Below are 13578 nucleotides of genomic sequence, written 5' to 3' on the forward strand. Positions count from 1 at the left end.
TGATTTTTCCAAAATAGATAATTCTGATGATTCAGATGATTCTGTTCTTAGTTCTATTTAGAAATAACTCCAGGAACAGTTTTTATATTTTATTTTCACGTTGCAAATCAGTCAGATCAACTTCAACTTCAAAGTGTTTTTTTTTTCTTTTTCTTTCTTTTTTTGGGGGGGACAGAGTCTGGCTCTGTCACCCAGGCTGGAAAGCAGTGGCACCATCTCAACTCACTACAACCTTCACTCCCTAGGTTCAAGGGATTCTCCCACCTCAGCCTCCTAAGTAGCTGGAATTACAGGCCATGTTATCACTCTCAGCAAATTTTTGTGTTTTTAGTACAGTCAGGGTTTTACCATGCTGTCCAGGCTGGTCTCAAACTTCTGACCTCAAATAATCCGCCCACCTTGGCCTCCCAAAGCGCTGAGGTTGCAGGCATGAGCCATTGCGCCCAGCCAAAGCACATATTTATGTAAAATTAAATGAACATTGGAAAGGAGCTACACTTTTTCAGTCTTAAACAGGGGAAAAGAATGCAATCGTGTTTTTCATGTATAAAAGATCTTCCCTCAAGAGAGACAGAATTGATATAGACCCATACTGTGTTTTCTCCAAGAAAGACCATGGAAAGGAGAAAAAATGAAGCTAAATGGGTATCAAGGGTATCCTTGTGGTGGAAGAAGAGTTTGGGAGGACCTGAAATACAGATTAATTAAGGATTAATTTAGAGACTAATTTAAAAGGTTAAACTTATTATCATTTTTTTTTTGCCTTTTTGTTTTATCCTTTTTGTGGAGAACAGGGTCTCGCTATATTGCCCAGGCAGGCCTCGAACTCCTGAGCTCAAGCTATCCTCCTGCCTCTGCCTCCCTAAGAGCTGGGATTACAGGCCTGAGCCACAGTGCCTGGCCTAAAAGGTTAAAGATGAAGAACCATGAGGGAGTCCCCAAAGTAACCATTAAGTGTCCACAAGGGAAAAATAATCATTAAATATCCAGAGAGCAATGGTAAAACCAGCTTCCCGCACAGAACAATGGCATCAATAATTTATTACCTACCTCTACCCAACTCCAGGATGCATCCCAAACTGCAATGAGCAAGGCAGCATTCGCATTTATATTTGGCCTGAGCTAAGGAAGCCTAAAAATAAAAATTTTAAGTTTTGATTTCTACTTGAAGCTGGCTTTTGTTGGATTTTGAGAAATTATACAAACAGCCAGAAAATGGAATAGGCTTTTCTGAGTTCACATCTAGGTTCGAAAGAAGAGATAGTCCTACTAACTAATATTGAAGAATGAGGGAGAATAAAAATAAAGGTACTTATGCTCTCAGGAATTTTACTTTCTTCATAGAATGATTTTTTGTAACCTATATTAAATTCTGTAGAACCAAGATAGGAAAAATTTTCTGTTCTACTTTTGTGGATAATCATCTGGGACAGTGGCCATGACCACTAAATAGTATTAGAAAATTTAGCTCTTTTGCAAGCTACTTCATACTGTCTAGTTGAAACTAAAGATTACCTTACTGTGGTCAGGCTTAAAGAGTCTCTTGGCTTTGTAATGATATTAAATTTAGAAGTCTTTTGATTGCTTTGTATCTTAGGGACATTTTCTCAAATTGATTAATCCATGTGTGGTACCTATTCCATTTAACTGAGAATATTAAATATTAAATAAAAACAGATTGTGAGTAAGAAAGACAATTTGCACATCACCAATAACAAATTGCTTACATACAAAGGCAAATACTTTTGAACTGATTTCTTAACTATCTCAATGAAACATCCTCTCCAAAGCCCATTTCTTACTTGAGATGTGGCTTTGATTTAACTTGAACAGAGCTAACATCTCAAACACTCAATAAGGCTTATCACAAATTTATTAAATTCTACTGAAAGGATTTTGACACATACTTAGGCAGGAAACATGAACAAACAGAGCCTTTATTAAAAATTTAAATGCGCATTAAAAAGTGTAAAGGAAAACTTGTCCTTCAAGAGTCATTAATTCCCTTTTTATTAAGAGACCATAATTTAAATTTAAATCTATAAATCATTTATTTATGGTGGCCTTATAATACCACTGCATAAATAATCATATCAAAATTAATGAAGAAATTCATGAGTTTATATATGTGAGACAGTGAAGATAGGATACGCATTTCTACTTCAGAGCCCTAAAAGAAGACTGATTTTTTTAATTAACTTTTTAATTAATCAGATTCCACCTGACCAAAATATATATGTGTGTATATATATGTGTGTATGTATAAATATATATACACATATGTACACATATATATACACATATATACATATATTTATACATATATATGTACACACACATATATATACACACATATATATATTAGAATGATATAAACTTGTTTCTTCTGGTGAAAAAGTAATTTAGATAAGAGAAATGTGGCCATATGAAAGAATAGACATAGAGTATCTATCTTTTTCAACAATGAGATGAAACATGACTTTGCTGAAATAATTGAAGTTCCATTCTGCATGGTTGGGGAAAGACAGGTGCATAAAGGGGGTCATTTGATTCTCCTGCTAGCTAAGGACAGGGAATAAACTGCAATGTGCTATTGCCTCTGCTATTGTGGCAGCTATTTTCATCCACCTAACTTCTAAAATTTCAACAAAATTCACATTTTAAAAGATCTAGAGAAAAATGCAATGCATCTTCAGGGCTCTTTGGTCCTTATCTTTACTTTTTCTCCTTTGCCTTCTGACTTTGGAAAATAGACATTTGTGGTTTTGAGTGGTCAGTGACATACGTGGAGATCAGGGCAGAGTTACTAATTGATTATGGTTTTCTAATGCTCTATGGTTACAATGTAAAAAGATTTCTCAGGGGAAGTTAATAACTTTTTTAAACAGATAGGGAGACACTTTGGAAGATCAATTTGTAAATTATGTAATTGTCCTCACTTTATCTTTTAAATAGGATAGAAATGTCATTTATAAGTAAGTAAAGAAATCTAAAATTTATTTTAGCATATAATAAACTTTCAATAAGGTAGTAAAATATAAATTTTTGTGCCATTGACTTTCTATGGGCTTGAAAATATTAAAAAGTCCCTATACACCACAAACGGTGTCATGAGACTGTGTGTTGTTCAGAGACAGAACAAAACAACTATTGTACATTAAAAAATTCTAACAATAGGTACATATTTACTTATTCGTAGATGATCCCATATTTATATACAGTTGATAAATATATAATATGGGGATATAAATATACTACATTCAACTATATGTGTATCAGTCAAACAAATAAATAAAACTAGTCCTTGTGTTTTAGGCTTAAGCTAATTCAAAAAATGTAGTTTGGTGCTTATGTGAGCTCTACAGTAATTAGCTTAAGTTCCTCTGACGTCTACCATAGTCAAAGCAAATAAAATATTAGAAAAATGCCTCTGAATTATTATGTAGTGTGGTAAACTGGGCAATGCTGATAACAACATGTATTTTTTCAAATAAACATAAAATTCAAGGATAGGTAGAAATTTGGTCTATCAGTGTTTTCATGAAATAATTCTGAATTATCTGCATGAATCCTATATATAATTATATAATTATGTATTACTATAACACATATATGTATATGATAAGTCTTCACTTAATACCATTGATAGATTATCAGATACTGCAACTTTAAATGAAATGGCATGTAACAAAACCAATCTTTTCTTTCTCATCAGCATTATAACAAAATGGCAATGAGTAAAACAGTGTTATCTGAGGACCTGCTATATGTCATTTTTCTTAAAGCCACAATTTTCAAGAACCTATTTATGACATTTAGTGAGGACTTATGTCAGTATATAACTAAATAAACACACATGTAGATAAAAAGTACAGACATCAGGAACAAAGAAAAATATAATAAACTAATTTTAAAAATTCATCTCCCAGAAACAGCTATGCTAAATATTTTAGTTCTATGTCCTTTTGGGTCAGAGGACGAAAACACAACTGAAACAGTAAAGATTGTGTTCTCTTTATCTGGTACAAAACTGGGAGTGATATACAATCATAGATTGATAATATCTCCATATTAGATGGGACAATGATTAAAAAATAATTTGTATAAAATTAAGATAAGGAAAATTCAGGTCACTTTTCCATTGGTTAATAAACTCATCTTCAAAAACTTTGCAGACATTCATATTATCTTTAAATATTTAAGATGTAGAGGAATTCACTACTTTGAGGTAAGGTATGCTATTTCTGTGAATGCAATTCATTAATGTGTTTCAACATTAAACTCCTTTTCAGTCATTTTACCATTTATTCTACTCTGGTTTCTGGTGTGACACAAATAAATTCCACCTTCACACCGGAAGCAAGATTTATATAGCTTAACGCATTATAGGTGCTTTTTCTTGTCTTCAGATTGTGCAAACCCAATGCATAAAATTATTTTTTACCAAAGCCATTTACATAGGTGTGGCTCATTTGACAGAAAAGTTGAGCAAATTCTCAGTGGCTCAGTTTAAAAATCAAAGACCTAAGGTTTTAAATCAAGGCAATCTGTTTCTTAGTTTCATTCTTTTTAAAGTCAAATGACTAGTGGAAATCTATTTAGTCTCTGGGACTTAATTTCTTCATATGCAGCATAAAGATAATACTATATAACAAAAAAGATTATTATAAAAATTATGTGACATATAACATGTAGTATGTAGAAGAGTATTTTGGTATAACGAATATTCAAAAAGTCTACTCATTGTTTTCATTATATTATTATTTTTGTGCAAATACAAATAAGAGACGAAATAGAGACAAGTCAAGTTCAGTCTGTCAATAAACTTCCAAGAAATTAATGTAAAACATTTTTTGAAGAAACCTGATGAGGAAATAATTTTAACTTCATGAGAAAATGAAGTGGGTTAAATTTAGAATAAACGGTTTTCACCTCTTGTTTGGGCAGTTGGAGAAGCTTTGTTCCACAACATCATCCAGGACCCTAATTTTTCTTTCCTAATATTCCTCCATCTTCCTCTAGAATATTGTGTTTGATTCATTTCCCAGCCTGCATGAAGAAAAAAGAGATAACTCCCTGGGCAAAGCAATTTCATTTTGAATAGTTAAGCTGAAAGTTGCCCATACATGTTCTGCTCATTTTTCATTGGCAAAATTTTCATAAGGCCACACCCACCTGCAAGGGAAGCTGGGAAATATGGTGCTCATCAGGATGGCCATAGGTGATGGGATAATAAAAGAATCAATTTGAGGAGGGGAGAGAACTTCCATTGGGCCAAATTTCCTCATCTGAAAAACAGACCAAAAATAATAGCCATCCTTTATTGCATGTCTGCTCTCCTGGCCCTATTATGGTTTCCAGTTGCTTTGAGTGTGCTATCTCTTACCCTCACAACAATGTGGCAAGAGAGACATCCTTTTATTACTGATAAAAATCTGAAATTCAATAAGTTAAAGTAATTTGCCAGTGCTCACAGATTTAGTGGCAAATGATGCTGATAGTCTTAGTGTAGAACAAGTAAGAGTAATGTTAAATGAAACAAGCCCAAGGCATTTGGTTACCCTGAATGTCAATCATACATCCATCACCTGAAGAGGAGATTGGAGCTGAGTGCCTTAAATTCACAGTGGTATGATATAAAATAAATCACATTTATCCAACATATATTTACTAACTGATATAAACAATGATGAATGCTATCAACTATAATGAATATATATAGACTCTACACTCAGTCAGCTAACATTAGAGTGTTTAACAAATAGGGTATTTGTGTGTCTGATTCACTTACATTTTATATTTGATCTCGTAGCTCAAAACACTAACTTATAGCCAGCTGTAACTCCCTGGCCTTTCCAGACTAAGCTTTGAAATCAACACCAAATTTTGGATCCAATATTTGAGCAGAAGAAAATATTCATTCCCAAATATCAATTATCAGTGATTTTGGATGTCAAGCTAAACTAAACAGCAAAGTCTTTGGAGATTTCTTCCAGGTAACAGCAATCTCTTATTAGGACTGCTTCATTTATTAGTCATTTGAGCACAGACCTAGGCTTAATTACTTTTCAGAGATGCAGAAAAAATTTTGATTATGTAAAAAAAAAAAAGAAGCATTGGTTCACAGCAGAAAAAAATGTTAAAAAATTAAACTTTAGGAATATATAATTGTATGTTTAGCAAAAAATTGTATTTATCAGACTAATGAACCACAAACCAAATCTTGTATAGTTACACATAAATATCTTTTCATGTGGAATATGAGTGAATTTCTATATGTTTAATATGATATGAGGTAAAGCTGCAAAAATTAATAAATAAGACCTAGGAAAATCTTAATATACTCTTACTATGCCTGATATTGGCAAAAGAGGAATCTTCTTTAAGTGCATAAGACAGTGATGGACATAATCAATTAAATTCCTGAGGTTCAGGAAATTCTAGTCAGTTGTGTGTTACTGCTCTGCTTAAAGGAGAATAATGTGTGACATCTAAATTGTCCTGAGCCATCAACAAAAATAATTATTATTATTTTAGGACTAAGTAATCTTAAATGACCGTTCCATCACTGAGGCACTATAAAAATTATTTCATTAAGTCATTTCCCAACCATAAAAGGAAAGGCAATAGAATGGTATAGTCAGAAAGGCAATGAACTGACCCTTCGATAACTTAAGGTCTCAGTTTGTTCCTCTGTGAAATAAGAAAATTTAATTACATCAATATATCCTATCTTGGTGTCTATGACCTATAAATGAGCTTCAGGAAATTCATTAATATTATGAAATTTTATGTTTGTGTGCACTCTACTTTTAATAGAAAATATCCTTAGTTTCTGAAACATTATTAATAGAGATGCAAAGAATGCAAGAAGTAGGTAAGTGGCTTTGTAAATGTGTCATTGTGTATGAGTCATTATACATAAGATTCATTCAATAGTATATATTTAGTGATGATCATGTTCAAGGCAAAATGCTCATCTGTTTTATATCCATGAATAGAGATATTGAGGAAGGTCCAGCATAATATAACATTTTAATGTTTGTTTTTTTTGTGTGTTCCCTTTCTGAGTTATCTAATCTCTTCTACTTTTAGCAATAGAGTCATAGCTGAACCTAAAAAAGGCATCTTTCATGTCTGCATATGTGACTGCCAGTGAGCATTTATTCACACTGATTACTGGGCATGATCTAAGGAGCCTGTGGCTACATGATTTGTGTGGTTTGTGTATTGACATCTGGGGATAGTTAAGAAGAAGGAGATGTAAAGTGGTCAGTCCAGTTCTCAACAGCCTTCAGTATTGTTATGTGCACTTTTTGCATATTTACTTATTTTTGCAGTATGAGAGGATTAAACAAAGAGTTGGAGAAAATAACCTTGCACTGTAATTATGAAGATACAGAAACTGAAGAGCTTGTGCTGAGCCTTAACCTGTTCTAGGTGCTGGGGATGTTGTAACATATGTGTTTCCTGACATCTAGGTAGGAACTTGACAGCTAGCATTATTCAAAAGGAATACAAACAAATACAACTTCCATTGTTACTCTTAATGTCAAGTGATCTGTACCTATCAGCTCCTAAGATATAAGGAATCCAGGGTTACATATTTTGTAATTTTTCCCTGCCCTATATCACCTCCCCCAAGATCTTTCCACTTCAATCACAACTAAATTTGATCATCTGTGAATCTGATAGAAGTAGTAGAGGAAACCATGAGAGAATTATTTGTTTTACCTTTCCATTTTTTTTTCCATTTGGCAGATGAAACTTTTCTATTGTCAAGCTTTTCAAGAAGATACTGAAGTAACTAAGTCCAAATGGATAGATAAGCCCAGAAGTATACTTTCTTATAAAGAAAGCAGTTTAAAGTAATTTAAATTTGATGCTCAGAGATTAATTTCAGAAAGAAGGCTTTCAGCTGTAAGGCATGTGTTTGATAAGGAAAATTCAAAAGGAGAGGTCACAGTCAATTCTGAACACATTTGAGTCTGTCTATGCCTTGCTAGGTGACAAGGATTTCAACACGAATAAGATGTACTTTTTACCTTCACGGAGCTGAATCTAACTATGATAATATATATGTGTGTATATATATATGTGTGTGTGTGTATGTGTGTGTGTGTGTGTGTGTATATATATATATATATATATATATATATATATACACATACAACTAGACATAACACATTTACCAAGCCCTGTCTTCACCAGGCAATGCCAAAATAACTAAAATAATTTCTGTGTTCTATCTCATATCAAAATTCTCATTTTCTCATGTCCTATTTTCAGCTTATGAGTTAAAAAGGGACCTGCTGAATTTACATCACAGTATTTTCTTTACTCTGTCATATTTTCAGATAAAATAAATAAACCCATCTGTGTATCCCATTAATACTTCAACTGTCTCTGTCTTGTGGTAATTATATTAATTTAGGTGTCACCTCCTGTTGTTCCTGCATAAAATCAGTTAGTTTTATTTATGTAGTTAGAGCACTGCCATTGTAGACTTCCTACAAATGTTTGATGACTGATTTAATTCATATTAAAAATCAGGGCTGACTGACAATTATTAAATAGGCTGTTCCTCTAGTAGCCATGTGCTGCAGAAGAGCTCTTCAATAGCAGTAAAAACTGTATAAAACAAAGATACCAGGGTATCTGGATGGTTCAGTTATGGTACACTATTGGGGAAGGGGTACACCTAATTTTTATGAAGACAAATACAATATAAAATGAGAAAGAATGTATTAATGTGGCTGGATTTTTTTCTTTCATAAATAACTTTGAAGATCTTTTAAGTACCTCTTGTAATCAGAGCCATAGTCAGCCTTGTATCTCTAGGCGGCCAGGTGTTTATCAAACCCCTAAAGTTTTTTGGTAAAGCCAATGCCCATTATCAATGAAAATTTTTTTTTCAAAAATAATCATCTATTTTATTATTACCCTAGCTAATATCTTGGATAATTCAAGTAAAAACATTATACATAGTTGTCAGCACTGTTGCATACTCAACACATCTTTCAAGTTTACTGCTGGGCTGGTTCTTAGGCTCATCATGAGTCATCATCACCACACCAGGTAAATTTGTCTATGGCAGGCAATATCACGATTGTTCTGAATCTTAGGGTTATCAACCAAAAGCATCAGATTCCATTCTGGCTTAGTGTAATCAAAATACTTTATGATGCCATTCCATAGATTTATGTTCTGTCTGCTGGTGACAGAACAAAAGTTCTAATAACAAATTGCTTGCCAGAAATTCAAGTTACAAAAAGAGGAAATTGATATTGCTTCTCTATTCTCCAAACAATCTGACAGTATTACCCTCTTCTTCTCTCATCTGAATTCTTATTATTTATGTGCAAGAAAGATAAAAAGGAAACTTATCAAAATGTATTTTCTTCTCATCTTTCTCAAATCTCTCTTAAATAGAAAGAAGAAGATATATTAAGCAATCATATAATTATATGTTAAATAGGCATAAGTGCTGAGTTAGCAAATAAAGTTATCTTTAACACTTTGTGTACAATAGGGTCTTTTAGACTTAATTTAATTTTTGAAGTTTTTTTAAATTTGACATTTGTGACATTGTATGATTTATTTTTGTTGTGTCACTTCAAAGAATAACAAAAATTAATTTTTATTTAATAAATTTATTTTTATATTTCTATGATAATGATAGAAAGGATGGTCACCAAAGATTTTTACCACATGAATTCCTTATGCCTTTCAAGAACATAAAGCTCATTATGAGGTTACAGTGAAATTATTTTTTTCCACATATTAAAACATTTTACTATTTTATCATTTGGGAATTATTTCATTATTGTCAATTATTTCCAACTAAACAAAAAATACAGTAAACAAATGGTAGAATCATAACATTTTCTGGAATAATGATGAAATACTGAAATAAATTATCACTATTATGTTGGCCTTCAATTTTCTTACATTTTTTAACTTTTATTTTAGGTTGATGGTACATGTCCAGTTTGTTATATAAGTAAGTTGAGTGTTTCAGGGGTTTAGTGTACAGGTTATTTAATTACCCAGGTAATAAGCATAGTATCTAATAAGTAGTTTTACAAACCTCACCCTCCTCTTAACCTCCACCCTCAAATAGACCCAAGTGTCTACTGTTCCCTTATTATTTGAATTTTTAATAATAGGCATTCTAAACTGATATAATATCTCATTGTGGTTATGATTTCCATTTCTCTCAGTATTAGTGATGGTGACCCTTTTTTCATATGCTTGTTTGTGGTGTGCATATCTTTTTTGAAAAGTGTCTTTCACATCCTTTGTCCACTTTTTAATATGGTGGTTTTTTTGCTTGTGGTTTAAGTTCCTTATACATTTTGAATATATTTGATCCTTTGTTGTATGCAAAGTTTGCAAATATTTTCTCCCATTCTGTCTGTTGTCTGTTTGCTTTTTTGAAAGTTTATTTTGCTGTGGAGAAGATCTTCAGTTTAATTAGGTCCCATTGGTCAATTTTTGTTTTTGTTGCAATTGTTTTTGACATCTTCATTATGAAATCTTTGCCAGGACCTATGTCCAGAATAGTTTTTTCCTAGGTTGTATTTCAGGGTTTTTATAGTTTTATATTTTATATTTAAGTATTTAATCCATCTTGAGTTAATTTTTGTATATGGTGTAAGGAAAGGGGCCAGCTTAAATCTACTGCATTTGGCTACCCAGTTATTCCAGAACCATTAATTGAATAGGGAGTCCTTTCCTCATTGCTTGTTTTTGTCAACTTTGTTGAAAATCAGATTGTGTGAGTAATTGTATAGCATGATTTCTGGGCTCTCTATTTTGTTCCATGGGTGTTTCTGGTTTTGTACCAGTACCATGCTGTTTTTGTTACAGTAGCCTTGCAAAATAATTTGAAGTCGGATAATGTGATGCCTTCAACTTTGTTATTTTTATGTGGGGTTGCTTTGGCTATTTGGGCTTTTTTGGTCCCATGTGAATTTTAGCATAGTGTTTTCCAATTCTCTGAAAAAAATATCATAGGTAGTTTGATAGGAATAGCATTGAATCTGTAACCGCTTTGGGCAGTATGGGCATTTTAACTATGTTGATTCTTTCTGTCCATGAGAATGGAATGCTTTTTTTTTTTTTTTCATTTGTATAATCTCTGATTTCTTTCAGCAGCATTTTATAATTGTCATTGAGAACTTTTACCTCCCTGGTTAGCTCTGTGTGTGTGTGTGTGTGTGTGTGTGTGTGTGTGTGTATGTGTGTAATTATTGTGGAAGGGATTGCATCTTTGATTTGGATCTGAGTTTGGGTGTTATTGGTGTGTAGAAATGCTACCAACTTTTGTACATTGATTTTGTTTCCTGAAAGTTTGCTGAAGTTCTTTATCAGATATAGGAGCTTTTGGGCAGAGGCTATGAGGTTTAATAGATATAAAATCATCTTGTCTGCAAACAGATAATTTGACTTCTTGTCTCCCTATCTAGATGCTTTCTATTTCTTTCTCCCGCCTGATTGCTCTGGCTAGTACATCCAGTACTGAGTTGAACAGAAGTGGTGAGAGTGGGCCTCCTTGTTTTGTTTTGATTCCCAAAGGGAATTTTTTCAGATTTTGCTCATTTAGTATAATGTTGGATGTGGGTTTGTCATAGATTGTTCGTATTATTTTGATGTATGTTCCTTTGATGTCAGAAACAGAGAACACGTGGTGTTTGGTTTTCTGTTTTTGTGTTAGTTTGCTGAGAATGATGGTTTCCAGTTTCATCTATGTCCCTGCAAAGGACATGGACTCATCCTTTTTAATGGCTGCATAGTATTTCATGGTATATGTATGCCATATTTTCTTTATGGAGTCTGTCATTGACGGGCGTTTGAGTTTGCTCCAAGTCTTTGCTGTTGTAAATAGTGCTGCAATAAACGTGTGTGCATGTGTCTTCATAGTAGAATTTTTGATTTCTGTTTATGTGATTAATCACATTTATGGATTTGCATATGTTGAACCAGCCTTAAGTGCCAGGGATAAAGCCGACATGATTATAATGGATTTGCTTTTTTTATGTGCTGCTGAATTCAATTTGCTAATATTTTATTCAGGATTTTTGCATCTATGTCTATCAAGAATATTGCAGCATTATTTACAATAGCCAAGATTTGGATGAAACCTATGCATCCATCAACAGATGAATGGATAAAGAAAATGTGGTACATATACACAATGGAGTGCTATTCAGCCATAAAAAAGAATGAGATCCTGTCATGTGCAACAATGTGGATCCAACTGGAGATCATTATGTTAAGTGAAATAAGCCAGGCACAGAAGGACAGACATTGCACCTTCTCACTTATTTGTGGGACCTAAAAATCAAAACAATTGAATTCATGGACATAGAGACGAGAAGGGTAGCTGGGGATTGGGGAAAACATGGGGATTGTTAATGGGTACAAAAAAGTAATTTTTTAAAAAAATGAATAAGACCTACTATTTGATAAAACAACAAGATGACTATGGTCAGTAATAATTTAATTGTATATTTAAAAATAACTAATAAAGTGTATTTGGATTATTTGTGACACAAGGATAAATGCTCAAGGGGTTAGATACCCTATACTCCATGAGGTGATTATTTCAAACTGCATGTCTCTGTTAAAATATCTCATGTACACAGTAAATATATATACCTACTGTGCACCCACAATATATTTTAAAGATAAGATATGTTTGAGACCAAAACCATCTCAGCAGGAGATAAACACTGAAATATGAATGCCTGAAAGGTGTTTCATTTGCCTGAGAAAGCTTCAAAGGAAACTAAATTCTTTACTAACATTTACAAGTTGACTTTAATAATAAAGCTCTACTTTAGTGAATTAAGTTACAGGTGTTTTCTACGTATGTATCAACAGTATATCTTTTTAATTTAGAGAAGCTCTACAGTTAGTAGAGTTGTGGAAGTGCTTGAGTAACAAAAAATTGTTATTTGTGAAGGAAAAGCTGAATATGTACAGAGATTAATAGTATAACACAGCCATAGAAAGACTTGAAGTTTTATCAGACAGAATTATTTGTTGAAAAGGAGAACAGAGCAAACATGTTGTCTTGTAAAAAGCCTGTTTTATACAATGACTATGAATGAGATTCTGGCATGCTCAGTCTATGGTGAGAAACTGAGGCTACACTTGTCCTATTTTATTGTCATCTCTCCTATGTTATTATGTTTCTATTAGTAGTAGTTTTACTTTGACTTAATATTATCAGTAATAATCTGCATAGAGTTTTATATTTAGATTGCCATTCCATTTATTGACATTTTAATATAATAGCACATAAAATGTTCAAACTCTTTGTCTTATTTTTAATTTTCTTTATGTTAAGATTATGTCTCTCATCAGACCTAAAGAATCAATATCTTACTTAAACAACAGATCTTGATTAGACAAAAGATATACAATTCAATTCACTATCACTGTCTGCAATTAGTTATCAGTTTCCAATAACAATTGCATTATACAATTAAATAATATAATACAATATGAGTAGGACAGAAAGAATGCTTTATTAATGTTTAATCTTGGTTTCTTTTTTTTTTTTTTTTT

The sequence above is a fragment of the Cebus imitator genome, unplaced genomic scaffold, assembly GCF_001604975.1.
Source record: "Cebus imitator isolate Cc_AM_T3 unplaced genomic scaffold, Cebus_imitator-1.0 Scaffold66, whole genome shotgun sequence".
In the NCBI taxonomy this organism is placed as follows: Eukaryota; Metazoa; Chordata; class Mammalia; order Primates; family Cebidae; genus Cebus; species Cebus imitator.